General features: G+C 38.0%; 1 long non-coding RNA gene and 1 pseudogene across 1 annotated transcript in view; both read right to left on the reverse strand.

Moving 5' to 3' along the window:
- The window catches only part of LOC112647771 (uncharacterized), a 44,443-nt gene that overhangs the window by 17,859 nt on the left and 12,197 nt on the right, over positions 1-14,387 (reverse strand). The window lies entirely within an intron of this gene.
- Positions 10,657-10,756, reverse strand: LOC112650049 (U6 spliceosomal RNA; annotated as a pseudogene).

The following is a 14,387-nucleotide window of genomic DNA, read 5'->3' on the forward strand; positions in this document are numbered from 1 at the left end:
TGGGACTAGACCCCAAGACGCCAGGATCAGGCCCTGGGCTGAAGGCGGTGCGGAACCGCTGAGCCACCCGGGCTGCCCCACCCTCCCCTTTTTATTGGTTAGTTCTATGGGCTTCTTAAAGTTCTACTACAGATCAGTATCCACATTTCTCTCTGATAACTATTTTCACCTCTGAAATTTACCCTCCTTACAGCTTTGCTTTCTCCCAAAAGAACTTGTGTAAATCAGTATTTTTCAAACATTGTTTCAACCTACTGATGCGTTGTAAAATTAATTTAGTGGATTGAGATGGAGGGGTGCCCAGCTGGCTCATTTGGTGGAGCATGTGACTCTTGATCTCAGGGCCATAAGTTAGAGCCCTATGTTGGGTGTAAAGATTACTTAAAAGTAAAATCTTTAAAAAAAAAGGGGGGCGGGGGGGGGGAATGGGGAAACTGAAGAGACCCCATTTTTTACTCTTTTTCATGCTTCTATTCTTGCTAGGACCCCCACTCCCACCTTATATACATCTTATAGTATGTTCTCCTTGTAAAGGTCAAGGAATTAATGATTTTTTGCCCTTTAATGTAGGCTCTATGCTCAGCATGGAGGTCAATGTGGGGCTTGAATTCAAGATCCTGAGATCAAGACCTGAGCTCAGATCAGGAGTCAGACACTTAACCAACTGAGCCTCCTAGGTGCCCCAGAGTTAATGATTTCTTTGGAGTCTTCCAGCTCAATAGATAACATCTAAGGAATGGCTAGGTGGGGTTGTCATGAACGTTTTCCAAGACCACTGATTTGCTGAGACCCCTGGCTCCAGGGCATTAGTGACATGGGGGACACCTAAACACTTGCCTTTGATCTTGGATGCCTGAGAAGACACATCACATGAACTGAGCCACAATCCTTACTAAAAACCCTGACCCTCCAAGCAAAGACAAGACTCACTCTTTTTTCTTTTGCCAGTCTCTTGGACACTCTGTCTATATTTACACACTCTACATTTTCAATAAAGTCTGCTCTCACTTCCTGCTGGCTCGAGCTTGATTCCTATCCTATTAGCCAACCTGCATCATGATCGTTTTTAAAAGAAAAAAATTATAATAGAAAAATATCAGAGAACATTTAACACAGTAAGAAACTTTGTTTCAAAAATACTGTGCCTTTGATTATATATGCAGTGTGTATGTGCATGTACTTGTGCATTCGATCAGGATATAAAATGCATTTCATAACAAGTCCCAGTCAAAGAAGTTGGAAATCTACTGTTTAAATGTACTGGTGTTACTTATAAGGTGAGAAAAGATCAAGTGAGGCTTAGTCTGTTCAATGAAACTTATAAGCATGGAATGATTTTTTTCTCTTAAAACTAATTTTTCACTTAAAAAAAAGAGCCGAACCTTAAGAGAAATTTAGAGCAGTGATTCTCAGACTTGTGTGTGCATCAGAATCACCTGGAGAGCTTCTTAAATCATATTCCTGGACCTCACCCAGAGATTCTGATTAGTTCAGTCTTGAGGCTCATGAATCTGCCTTTCCAGCAACTTCCCTGGTAATGCTGATGCTGCTGGTATGAGAGCCATATTTAGTAACACTGATTTAGGACAGTGATTTTTCAGACTTGAGTACACATCAAAATCACCTGGAAGATTTGATAAAACAGGGTGTCAGGACTATCCCTAGTTTCTGCTTTTTTCTTTTTTTTTGAAAGATTTTATTTATTTATTCATGAGACACACAGAGAGAGAGGCAGAGACACAGGCAGAGGGAGAAGCAGACTTCCTGAGAAAAGCCTGATGCGGGACTCGATCCTAGGACTCTGGGTCATGACCTGAGCTGAAGGCAGATGCTCAACCACTGATCCACCCAGGCGTCCCTTTCTCATGTGTGGTTTTATATATGGCCTTATTGCTTTATAGATGGGATCACAGTATTTGCTTTTTTATTTAATAGTGTAGTGAGGAGATTTTTTTTAAAGATTTTATTTATTTATTCATGAGAGACACAGAGAGAGGCAGACATAGAGACATATGCAGTGGGAGAAGCAGGCTCCCTAGAAGGAGCCTGATGCGGGCTTTGATCCCAGGACCCCAGGATCATGACCTAAGCCAAAGGCAGATGCTCAATCATTGAGCCACCTAGGTGCTCCTAGGAGGAGAAGCACATGTAATCAACTTCGATCTTTATAGCTGTATAATATTCCATTGTATGGCTATAGGATAATTTGATTAACCCATCCCCAAATTGTAGACATTCAGGTTGTTCTTTTTTTTTAACTATAAGAAACAAAGCTTTTAAAAAACTGATGAGCAAAAACTCTATAGAAAGATGGGTAAGCAGCATAGACAAGGAAAGACAAACAGCCTTAAATGTAGAAAAAGATGTTCAATCTTATTAACAAAATGTAAATGAGAAGTACAGTAAAATGTCAATGCCACTTTTCACTTATCAGATGGACAAAAATCCAAATATTTGACACCACAGTTTGTAAGAAACAGGTACTTTTATACATTGTTAATGGGGGTACAAAATGATGCAACCATTTGGAGTGAATTTGGTTGACAAAATTTCATATGCCTTTACCTCTTGATTTAGCAATACCACTTCCAAGCATTTACTCTGAAGACTTACCTCCACAAATAGGGACCTATGCACAGGATTATACATTATGGCATGATTTGTAATAGCATAAGATCAGTTCAAATTCCCCTTAAGAGGAGACTGGTTGAATAAAATATAATGTATCTATTCTGTTCCAATAGTTTGTTAATTGTTGATTTTTCTATGTTGATCATATTGTTTTTCACAAAATAATAGCTTATCTCTTTATTTCTAATGCTTATATTGCTTATTTGTTTTCATTTTCTTAGAGCACTGTCCATCATGTCTAGCAATTTATTATTATTTTTAAAAAGATTTATTTATTTGAGAGGGGGAAGAGAACACAGGGGGACAGGCAGAGGGAGATGGAGAGAGAGAATCTCAAGCAAACACTCTGCTGAGCGTGGAGCCCAATGTAGGGATCGATCCCATAACCCCAAGATCATGACCTGGGCCAAAATCAAGAGTCAGATGCTCAAATGACTGAGCCACCCAGGCACCTCTGTAATATAAATATTTTAAAATTTTATTTTATTTTTTAAAGATTTTACTTATTATTTATTCATGAGAGACAGAGAGAGGCAAAGACACAGGCAGAGGGAGAGGCAGGCTCCCTGCGGGGAGTCTGATGCGGCACTCGATCTCAGGACCCTTGGGATCATGATCTGCGCCAAAGGCAGACACTCAACCACTGAGCCACTCAGGTGGCCCCTCTAGTATAATTTTAAGAGTAGCCAAGGTAGTAGACAGCTTATTTTTCGTCAATCTTAAAAGAAATTCTTCTAAAGTTTCTCCATTGAGTCATTATTTTTAAAAATTCACTATTGAATTCAGCTTGGTAATATTTTATATTGGATATTCAAATATATGTTCATATATGACATTAATCTAATTGACATTTTTTAGAATGTCCTTATTTAGAATTTGTTCTTTTTTTTTTTTTTTTTTGATCTTAAGTAGGCTCCACACTGAGCTGGAGCCCACATGGGGCTTGAGCTTATGACCCTGAGATCAAGACCTGAGGTAATATCAAGAGCCAAATACTCAGTCAAATAAGCCACCCAGGTACTGCTTTATTCAATTTTTGAATTCAGAGTTACAATAGACTCATAAAATGAACACGGCAAGCTTTGTTCATTTTCTATTTCCTGAAACAAACAGTATGTAAGAGTTATTTATCTCTTGAAAGTTAAGTATAAAATCATCTGTAAAACTGTCTGGGCCCACACTTTTTTGGAAGAAGTTTTGTTTAATTGCAATTTCTTTTTTTTTTATTTTTTATTTATTTATGATAGTCACACACACACACACACACACACACACACACAGAGAGAGAGAGAGAGAGAGAGGCAGAGACACAGGCAGAGGGAGAAGCAGGCTCCATGCACCGGGAGCCCGATGTGGGATTCGATTCGGGGTCTCCAGGATCATGCCCTGGGCCAAAGGCAGGCGCCAAACCGCTGCGCCACCCAGGAATACCGCAATTTCATTTTCTTAATGCCTATTGGACTATTCTAATTTTCTCTTCTACTTTCATCAACATTAGAACTTTTTATTTTTCTAGAAACTTATCCACTTTTTGTGGGTTTTAAAATATTGGTGTATACTTGTTATAAAATTATTTTAGAATTTAAATCTTATTTTTTTAATAATGATTTTATTTTATTATTATTTTTTTATTGGAGTTCAATTGGCAAATTGAACTGCTATATCAGTTCAATATGTGATATGAACAATATGTGATATGAACACATATCATGATATGTGATATGCTATATCACCCAGTGCTCATCCTGTCAAGTGCCCCCCCGGTGCCCGTCACCCAGTCACCCCATCCGGCCTCCTACCTCCTCTTCCACTACCCTTTGTTCGTTTCCCAGGTTAGAAATCTCTCATGTTCCATTACCCTCACTGATATTTCCCACTCATTTTCTCTCCTTTCCCCTTTATTCCCCTTCATTATTTTTATATTCTCCAAATGAATGAGTCCATATAATGTTTGTCCTTCTCCGATGGACTTACTTCACTCAGCATAGTACCCTCCAGTTCCATCCATGTCAAAGCAAACGGTGGGTATTTGTCGTTTCTAATGGCTGAGTAATATTCCATTGTATACATAAACCACATCTTCTTTATCCATCCATCTTTCGATGGACTCCAAGGCTCCTTCCACAGTTTGGCTATTGTGGACATTGCTGCTAGAAACATCGGGGTGCAGGTGTCCCTGCGTTTCATTGCATCTGTATCTTTGGGGTAAATCCGCAGCAGTGCAATTGCTGGGTCATAGGGCAGGTTTATTTTTAACTCTTTGAGGAACCTCTGCACAGTTTTCCAGAGCGGCTGCACCAGTTCACATTCCCACCAACAGTGCAAGAGGGCTCCCCCTTCTCCACATCTTCTCCAACATTTGTGGTTTCCGGTCTTGTTAATTTTCACCATTCTCACTGGTGTGAGGTGGGATCTCATTGTGGTTTTGTTAAATCTCATTTTTATCTTCAGTTATTTCTCTTTTTTAATTTTGTTTTTATTTACTTCTTCCTTTTTGTGTCTTTTTAAAAAATATCTTGACCATAGTTTTATTCTTTTGGGAGAACCAATTTTGGTTTTATTAATTTTCTCATTTTTGCTCTTGACTGTATTGTTTTCTACAAATTCCTAAATGATAGAGGGTTAGACCAGGGGCTTGTCTTTCTGCATTATTTGAATCTTAAAACTACTTTTATATGGTTATAAAAATAAAATGAGTTCTAAAAATAACAGTATAGTAACTCAGCTTCAACAGAACACATAAAAAGTTAAGTCAATGAAATAAGTAGTGATGTTTTGCTTCCTAACACAGTTATACTTTTCTACTTTTTATACAAAAAAATATTTTATTTACTTATTCATGAGAGATACAGAGAGAGAGAGAGAGGCAGAGACACAGGCAGAGGGAGAAGCAGGCTCCATGCAGGGAGCCCGACATGGGACTCGATTCCGGGTCTCCAGGATCACGCCCTGAGCCAAAGGCAGAGGCACTAAACCGTTGAGCCACCCGGGCTGCCCCAAGAAGAATTTTATTTTATTTTATTTTATTTTATTTTATTTTATTTTATTTTATTTTATTTTATTTTATTTTATTTATTTTATTTTATTTATTTTATTTATTTTATTTTATTTATTTTATTTTATTTTTTAAAAAGATTTTATTTATTTATTCATGAGAGACACAGAGAGAGGGGCAGAGACACAGGCAGAGGGAAAAGCAGGCTCCATGCCAGGAGCCTGACGTGGGACTTGATCCCAGGTCTCCAGGATCACGCCCTGGGCTGGAGGCAGTGCTAAACCGCTGAGCCACACGGGGCTGCCCCCCCCCAAGAAGAATTTTAAAAATATATTGCTCAGTCTGCATTCAGACTACTGTAATATTCCCCAAGTGGCTTTTACAGTTTTTTTTTTTTTTTTACAGTTGTTTTTTTAAAGTCTATTTAAGTAATCTCTACACCCAACATGGGGCTCAAACTCATGACCCTGAGATCAAGAGTTGTATGCTCTTCTAATTGAGCTAGCTGGGCACACCTACAGTTGTCTTTTTTTAAATCAAGATTCAATAAGGGAGGGAACCCTGGGTGGCGCAGCGGTTTAGCGCCTGCCTTTGGCCCAGGGCGCGATCCTGGAGACCTGGGATCGAATCCCACATCGGGCTCCCGGTGCATGGAGCCTGCTTCTCCCTCTGCCTGTGTCTGCCTCTCTCTCTCTGTGTGTGACTATCATAAATAAATAAAAATTTAAAAAAAATTAAAAAAAAAAGATTCAATAAGGGACATATATTACTTTTGTTAGGATTCTTGAGTCTCTATCAATCTAAAAGTCTCTCTGCCTCTAAGTTTTCCCCATGACTATGACTTGTTGAAGAGGTCAGGACATCTTATTGAATGTCTCAATTTCTAGATTCATCTGATTGTTTCCTCTTGCTAATATTTTTTGGTCTTCTTCTGCCAAATTTCCTGTAAATTGGAAGTTATATCTAAATCTTGATTGGACTGATTATAAGTATTTGACAAGAACTGTTTCGTAGGTGATGCTGTTTACTACATATAACACCACACCGGGTGATACAAAATGTGTGGTTATTGCCCCTATTTACTGAGTGATTTGTGTGCAAAGGTGGTAATAGTGTCCATTGAACAATTATGTGTATGACACCATGCAAATACTTAAAGTTTTTTCAGTTTTTCTTTTTCCATCAGACTTCCACCTAATGGTTTTGTATCTGCTAATTGTCTGAATCAACTATTTCATAAAAGCTGACAAAACTTAAGACTTTAATCATTTGTTCTATATTTATTAGCAGGCATCCTTCTCGAAAGAAGAGCTTTCCTTTATCACTTGGGAATGTTTGGTTACTCTGAGATACATTTCTAACTTGAAAAGTGGGGTAAATGCTTAATTCTTTCCCCATAATTCACATCTTAAAAATAATGGGTTAGTGGAAGTCATCTCTATACTTTGGCCAGTGGGAGCCCCCTTCAGTTTGCTCCTGAGTCCCCTTGATACAACCCTGTCTTTGAAGACTCTAGTTTTCTTCAAAAAAAGTATTCTTAGATGTGCCTTGTACATTCTCAGTTCCCAACCTGGAATCAGTCAGTCCCTGGTTCCTTTTTGTAAGGAATGATAGCAGGAGGTCAATATCTGGGTGTGGCTTGCTGTTTTGACCCTCATTCTTTTGGTGCACTAATTCTATCTTCTCCAAACAAGAACAACAGTCATAACTTTTATTTAATGTTGCATGTACACAAGGTATTTTACATATATTTATAATGTAATCAGATTATTGAGAAGTTTCACATATCAATTACATTAAGTATGAAAAGATTATTTATATGACAGAGCACACAAGCAGGGGAGCGGGAGGCAGAGGGAGATGCAGGCTTCCTGATGAGCGGGAGCCCAATGTGGGGCTTGATCCCAGGATCCCAGGATCACGACCTTAACCGAAGGCAGACACTTAACCGACTGAGCCACCCAGGAGCCCTAACATTAAGTGATTTTATTTCTTGTGTCATGTCCCTGCCTTCAACTATACTTTGACAAACCTTCCCTTCTCATGCCTAAGTGGCATTCAAGGCACCTATCATTATATTTCCATCACTTATAGTCAGTGAAACAATCTTTATTTTTCATATCTAATTCAAAGCAATCTTCCTTCCACTTCATAGACTACTGGGACAGTGTGGGCATGGTCTGCTTGACTCCTGCCTACTTGTCCCACTTTTAGGTTCTAGCTCCTTGGGTATTGGAGATGAAAAATAGATGGTGAAAAAAGGCAAATGGCCTTTGCTTTTTTTTTGAGGTGATTATTATTTTTTAAATTTTATTTAACATTTTAGAGAGCATGTGCATCAGTGGTGGCGCACAGGGCTGGGGAGAGACAGAGGAAGGAGAGAGAACTTTAAGCAGACTCCATGCCCAGCAGGGAGCCCGATACAAGGCTTAATCTCAGGACCCTGAGATCATATGACCTGAGCCAAAATCAAGAGTGGGATGTTTAACTGACTGAGCCACCCAGACACCCTAAGGTGATTTCTTTAGTGTGGTATAATTCACATATCATTAACTCTCCATTTTAAGTGTGCAATTCAGTATTTTTTTTGTATATTCACAAGGTTGTAACCATCACCATTACCTCCAGAACACTTTCATCACCCCCAAAAGAAAGGTCCCCATCAGCAGTCACTCCTCTATGACTCCCAGCACCCATCCCCTCCTCTACCCCAGCCCTAGGCAACCACTAATTTACTTTCTGTCTCTTTGGATTTGCTTATTCTGGACATTACATATAAACAAAATCATACAATATTTGGCCTTTTATTTCTTTCACTTAGCATAATGTTTTCAAGGTTTACGATCTATGGTTCAGTAATTATTATATTGATAAATCACATTTTATTTGCATTAGCTGATGGACATGTGGGTTGTTTCAATTCCTAGCTACTATGAATAACACTGCTATGAACCTGGGTGTACAAGATTTTGTGTAAATATAATGCTTCTATCTAATATGTATACCCAATGTGTCTCTTGGGTATTTACCTAGAAGCAGAATTGCTGGATCATATTTTAACTCTATCTTCAACTTTTTGAGAAACTGCCAAACTTATTCAAATCAATTGTACCTTTTACATACACAGGAGCATCTTATGAGGGTTCCAGTTCTCCACATCCTCACCAACAGTTGGTATTTTCTGTTGTTTTGAAACTACAGACATTCTAGTGGATGTGTGTAGTATCTCAATATGATTTTGATTTGCATTTCCCTAATGGCTATTATCTTTTTCATGGGCTCATTGGCCATTTGCATATTTCTTTGGAGAAATGTCTATTCAGATCCTTCTCTCGTTTTTAAATTAGGTTACTTGCTTTTTTATTATTGAGTTTTTTAAAGATTTATTTATTTATTTATTTATTTATTTATTTATTTATTTATTTATGATAGACACAGAGAGAGAGAGAGGGGCAGAGACACAGAAGGAGGGAGAAGCAGGCTCCATGCTGGGAGCCCGACGTGGTACTCAATCCTGGGACCCCAGGATGGCGCCCTGGGCCAAAGGCAGGCGCTAAACCGCTGAGCCACCCAGGGATCCCCTTATAAGAGTTCTTTAAATATTCTGGATATTAGACATTCATCAGATGTATGATTTGCAAATATTTTCTTCCATTTCTTGTGTTTTTTTTTTCCCCTATTGTCCTATGAAGTGTGAAAGTCTAAAATTTTAATTTAATTCAATTTATCTTTTTTTTTAATGTTGTTTGTTTTTGGTGTCATATCTAAGAAACCATTGCCTAATATGAGGACAAGGACATTTAAGATTTATTCTTACGTTTTCTTTGTAGAGTTTTACAGCTTAGATCTTACATGTAAGTCTTTGACCTAGTCTTATTTTTTAAAGATCAGCTTTAGATTTACATGATTTTAAAAAAGATTTTATTTATTTACTTATTTGAGAGAGAGAGAGAGAGAGAGAGAGAGAGAGAGATCATGAGCAGAGTCTGACATGGGGCTTGATCCCAGAACCCTGGGATCATGACCTGAGCTTAAGGCATATGCTTAACTGACTGAGCCACCCATGCATCCATTTCTTACATATGGTATGGAGAAATGATTCAACTTCATCCTTTTATATTTAGCTATCCAGTTGTCCCAGAATTATTTGTTGAAAAGATTATTCCTTCCTTATTAAATTATCTTGGGACCTCATTGAAAATCAACTGAACACAGATGCATGATGCATGGGTCTAGTTCTTGATGCTTAATTGTATTCCAATGGTCTATCCTTAGCCAGTACCACACTATTTTTATCAGCTTTGTAGTAAGTTTACTATTTGATAACTTCCTATTAAGTTCCAAAAATCAGGAAGTGTGAGTCCTTCAACTTTGTTCTTTTTTCCCGATTGTTTTGGCTTCTCTTGGTCCTTTGCATTCCCATAGGAATTTTAGGATCAGTGTGTCTTGTTTCTGCAGAAGATAGTTGAGATTTTTTATAGATATTGCATTGAATCTGTGGATCATTTTTGAGGGAATCTTTTTTTTTTTTTAAGATTTGTTTATTTATTTGAAAGAGAGATAGAAAAGGAGATGAGTGGTGGGGAGGGGCAGAGGAAGAGCAAGAATCCTTTAAGCCAGACTCCCCACTGAGCAGGGAGCCCAAAGTGGGGTTTGATCCCAGGACCCCAAGATCATGGTCTGAGCCAAAACCAAGAGCCAGCCAGCTGCTCAACCGACTGAGTCACCTAGGTGCTCCTGGAGAGTATTTTAACAATATTAAGGTTTCTGGTCTATTTATTTATGTTTTCTTTAATTTCCTTCAACAATATTCAATATGTAAGTCATCTACTCCTTTTGTTAAATCTATTCCTAAGTACTTTATTCTTGATAAGTTGTATTTTTTTTTTTTTTTTTACTTCATTTTCAGAGCAAATATTTTACTTCATTGGGAGCAACTGGAATCCTCTGTGATTGCTGTTGTTTTACTTAGTAACACTGCCCACAAGGCCTTCTGTGGGCAGGTATCCAAAGTCTGGATCTCTTACGGGGCACATGTGTGAGCTCTTTGAATGTCACCCTTACACAGGAGCCAAGCTAATCTTCTCTGTTTCATTCCAATTTTAGTATAGGTGCTGCTGAAGCAAGCACCGTATGAGCTCTTAGGAGGGCCCCACAGATCTCCACAGAGCGCAGTTCCCTTGGTACAGGATATCAATCTCCAGTTCCAGGGCTCCAACTTTGCCACTCACTGCCCAATGGCACATCCCATAGTTTCTTCCTGCATTTTTTTCCTTGCAGTATGCATCCCCCCTTTTTTTTGGGGGGGGGGGCAGCTCAAGAGAGATAGCTCAAATATAGCTAGCTCCCATTGTGTTTACTCAGTAGGTAGGGGCTTACTTTCCAAATACTGTAATTTACTACTATCAAGGTATAGTAATTAAGATGTGCATTAAGGCACAGGAATAAAAGAACAACATGACAGAACCAAAAGAAAATCCAAAGTATATGTCCCACCCTTTGGGAAAGGGTGGCATTTTCAATAAAAGGTTTCAAAACAACTGATTGTCAATTTGGAAAAAAATAAAATTAGTTTCCTACCTCACACCGCACACAAAAGTAAATTTTATGTGTATATAAAAAAATGCCTAACGGTTGTAAAAACACCAAACCTAAAAATATCAGAGGGAACTACAAGAGAATATCTTTATGACCTTGGAGTGGGGACATATTTTTTAGAAGAAACAATAAGCACACATCAAAAAGAAAAAGGTTGATAAAACTGATCATATAAGACATCATAATAAAAAAGTAAAAAATAGTATTCCAGATAGGGACAAGATACTGGCTGCAAATAGCTATGAAAGATTCATGTTCTGACTACAGAATTTCTAAAAATCAGTAATAAAAAGGTAAACTGTTCATCTAAAAAGTGACCCAGGCAGGAAGGGAGCTCCAAACTGCCAGTGAACACATGGGAAGACACTCAGTTCCGTGAGAAATCAGGAAAACAAATTAACACCATAAAGAAATGCCATTTTAGACTCTTAAATACATAGTGCTAGTATGCACACTCTCCTATTCTGCTGGTTATTTCTGAGATGTTTTTGTTAAGTTGAAGATATACATATGTTAAGACCTCATAAATGTCACTAGAGAAACTCAAGCATACAACCCACAAGTAGAAGGTTTTATAAAAATGTTTATATAGCAAGTTAAAAAAATTCCAGCAAACAAAACAAATCTCTGGAAACTCACTAGATGTCCATTTATAGGAGATTAGATAAGCGTCAAAACATTCATATAGTTATGAATACCATAGAGTACTTAAAAACAAATTAACACTCCAGCTACCCTTTTTACCTATAAGATGTATCTCAAAAACATAATATTAAGAAAGGAGGGGATTAGTTGCAGAAAGATATATACAATATTATGGCACTTATATAAAACTTAAAATATGAAAACAATACCAAATATTACTTATGGATACATTTACATATATGAAACACACAAAACCGGTATGAAAATATAAGTGCCAAATTCAGAACAGAGCGGTGGAAATGGGATCTGGCCGGGCAACACGAGGAATTCCTGTTTCTTTGTTGCATGCCTGATCCTTTGTTAAATGCAAACAAAAAATACAAACTAACTCCAAGTATTGTGAGATAGCTCTAAATTCAAGCTTCTGTAAAGTCTTCTCTTCAGTTCTAATTTCAGCATGCTGCTTCTAAAAAAGGTTGTCAGCTCTGGTGACACCATCAGTTTTTAACTTCATGACTAAAGATTCTCCTTTGTCTTGGGGAAGCCAAAGACTTGCTTCCAATTAGCCAGTCTGTACAAGAATTTCTTCCCATTTTATAATCAGTGTTTTCTTTTAAAAATGTCCCAACCGGGATCCCTGGGTGGCACAGCGGTTTAGCGCCTGCCTTTGGCCCAGGGCGCGATCCTGGAGACCCGGGATCGAATCCCACATCGGGCTCCCAGTGCATGGAGCCTGCTTCTCCCTCTGCCTGTGTCTCTGCCTCTCTCTCTCTCTGTGACTATCATAAATAAATAAAAATTAAAAAAAAAAAATGTCCCAACCGTTTGCCTCATTTTCAGAGAAAGGGGCATCAGGAGCTGGATATAGGCTATCTTCTGTTAGAGGGTTCAAATTTACTTGCCAGCTAGCTTTTTAAGACTACTGAAATGGTGCTAGGATTATCGAGGTTTGGTTCTGAATCTGTCACTAAGCAGGAGCGCAAGACCTTGGGTGAATCCCTGGACAGTTGTGGACTTCAGTTTTCTCACAAACAAGAGTGGTGGATGAATGATCTCTAAGATACATTCTCCATCCAACTTTCCAAGATTCTGAGGTAGATTTTGAGGTTTGTCAAAACATTTCTTGGCTCTGAAATTCTCCTCCATCATTTCCATCAAGCTGGTTGGATAAATCCTGGTGATCTCAAATCCTTGGACAACTTTTAGGGATGCTATATTTTTCATATGCCCAAGTTGAAGATGCAGAGTCAAATTTACCCCACTTGCCATTTGCCAGGCAAATGTCCTGGCATTTCATATAGTTATAGATTAGCATTGTCTTTGTAATTTATACCAGCAATTGTCTGGTAAATCCCTTGAAGTGGTTGGTAGTCTGTAGTAAAATTTTCCTACTTTCCTCTTGCTTGACACTGAGGAATCGAATTTATTTTCTGAAGTATGGTGCAAATACTTTTTGTTTAAATTAAGATATTGTGTTATCAATGAGCAAAGAGTCCTCATGGACAAGAAAGGTAGGATCTTACCTTCTGAATTTATATAAATGTAAAATATTAAGTTCTGTGGGAGTAAGAACTGTCTGCTTCTAGTCAAACCTGTTAGTTTCAAGAGTCGGCAACTACCTGTTGCAATCAGGAATTACAGGTTAAAAGCAACTTTAGTCAGTTTAATTTACGTGGTGTTTGAATTCAAAAGAAGACTGGTAAGTGGAATTTAAATATTACACAGTTAATAGTAGGGAGGGTGCTTAATTCCAGATGACTCAGAATGCCAGGGCAGTGTGGTAGATGATGCAGAGAAATGCAGTGTGCCAAGTGCACGAGAGAAAGAGAAATTCATAGCGGGTGTGTGTGTGTGTGTGTGTCATATAGCTAAATCATGCACAAGCAAAGGCAAATTTTGGGAATTGAGAAAATCAAAATACATTTGAGGATAAGAGTTTAGTGACTGTGAACAACTCATATTGTGTATGCCATGATTTACTTAGAAATTAGCTGAAGCAATAAGGAAAACTGGAAAATATGGCATGAATGTAAGGAGATTATTGAAAAGGAGAAATAGAACGTGAGTTGTTGCAAACAGCAGAAGGCAAGAGAATTTCATCCAGGAACAGGAAATTCTAAATAAATAACACCAGCTATAAAATATGGCAAACATAAATCTTATAAATAATTTTAACACTTGCTGATTTCTTAATGCATCATTTAACTTTTAAACTGCAAGCTGGCAGAGTGACAGACTCCAACTCTATTTCAAGTACTACATGATATAATTAATGTGGCAAAAACAAAAATAGAAGAAACACAATTGTGCAATTCTGGAAGAGCACAGATTCCCATGCATGACAATCAGGCATACCCTACAATTTACAATAGATGGTTGGAATTATCTCATCCTTAATACATGTGAGGAAATACAGGCAGAGATCTGTTACTTTGTTAAAACAGACATAGTAGGGCAGTTTCATTTACACATTCTGACCTACCTAATGAACTCTCTTCTCACTTTGCCAAATGACCAT

The sequence above is a fragment of the Canis lupus genome, chromosome 19, assembly GCF_003254725.2.
Source record: "Canis lupus dingo isolate Sandy chromosome 19, ASM325472v2, whole genome shotgun sequence".
In the NCBI taxonomy this organism is placed as follows: domain Eukaryota; kingdom Metazoa; phylum Chordata; class Mammalia; order Carnivora; family Canidae; genus Canis; species Canis lupus.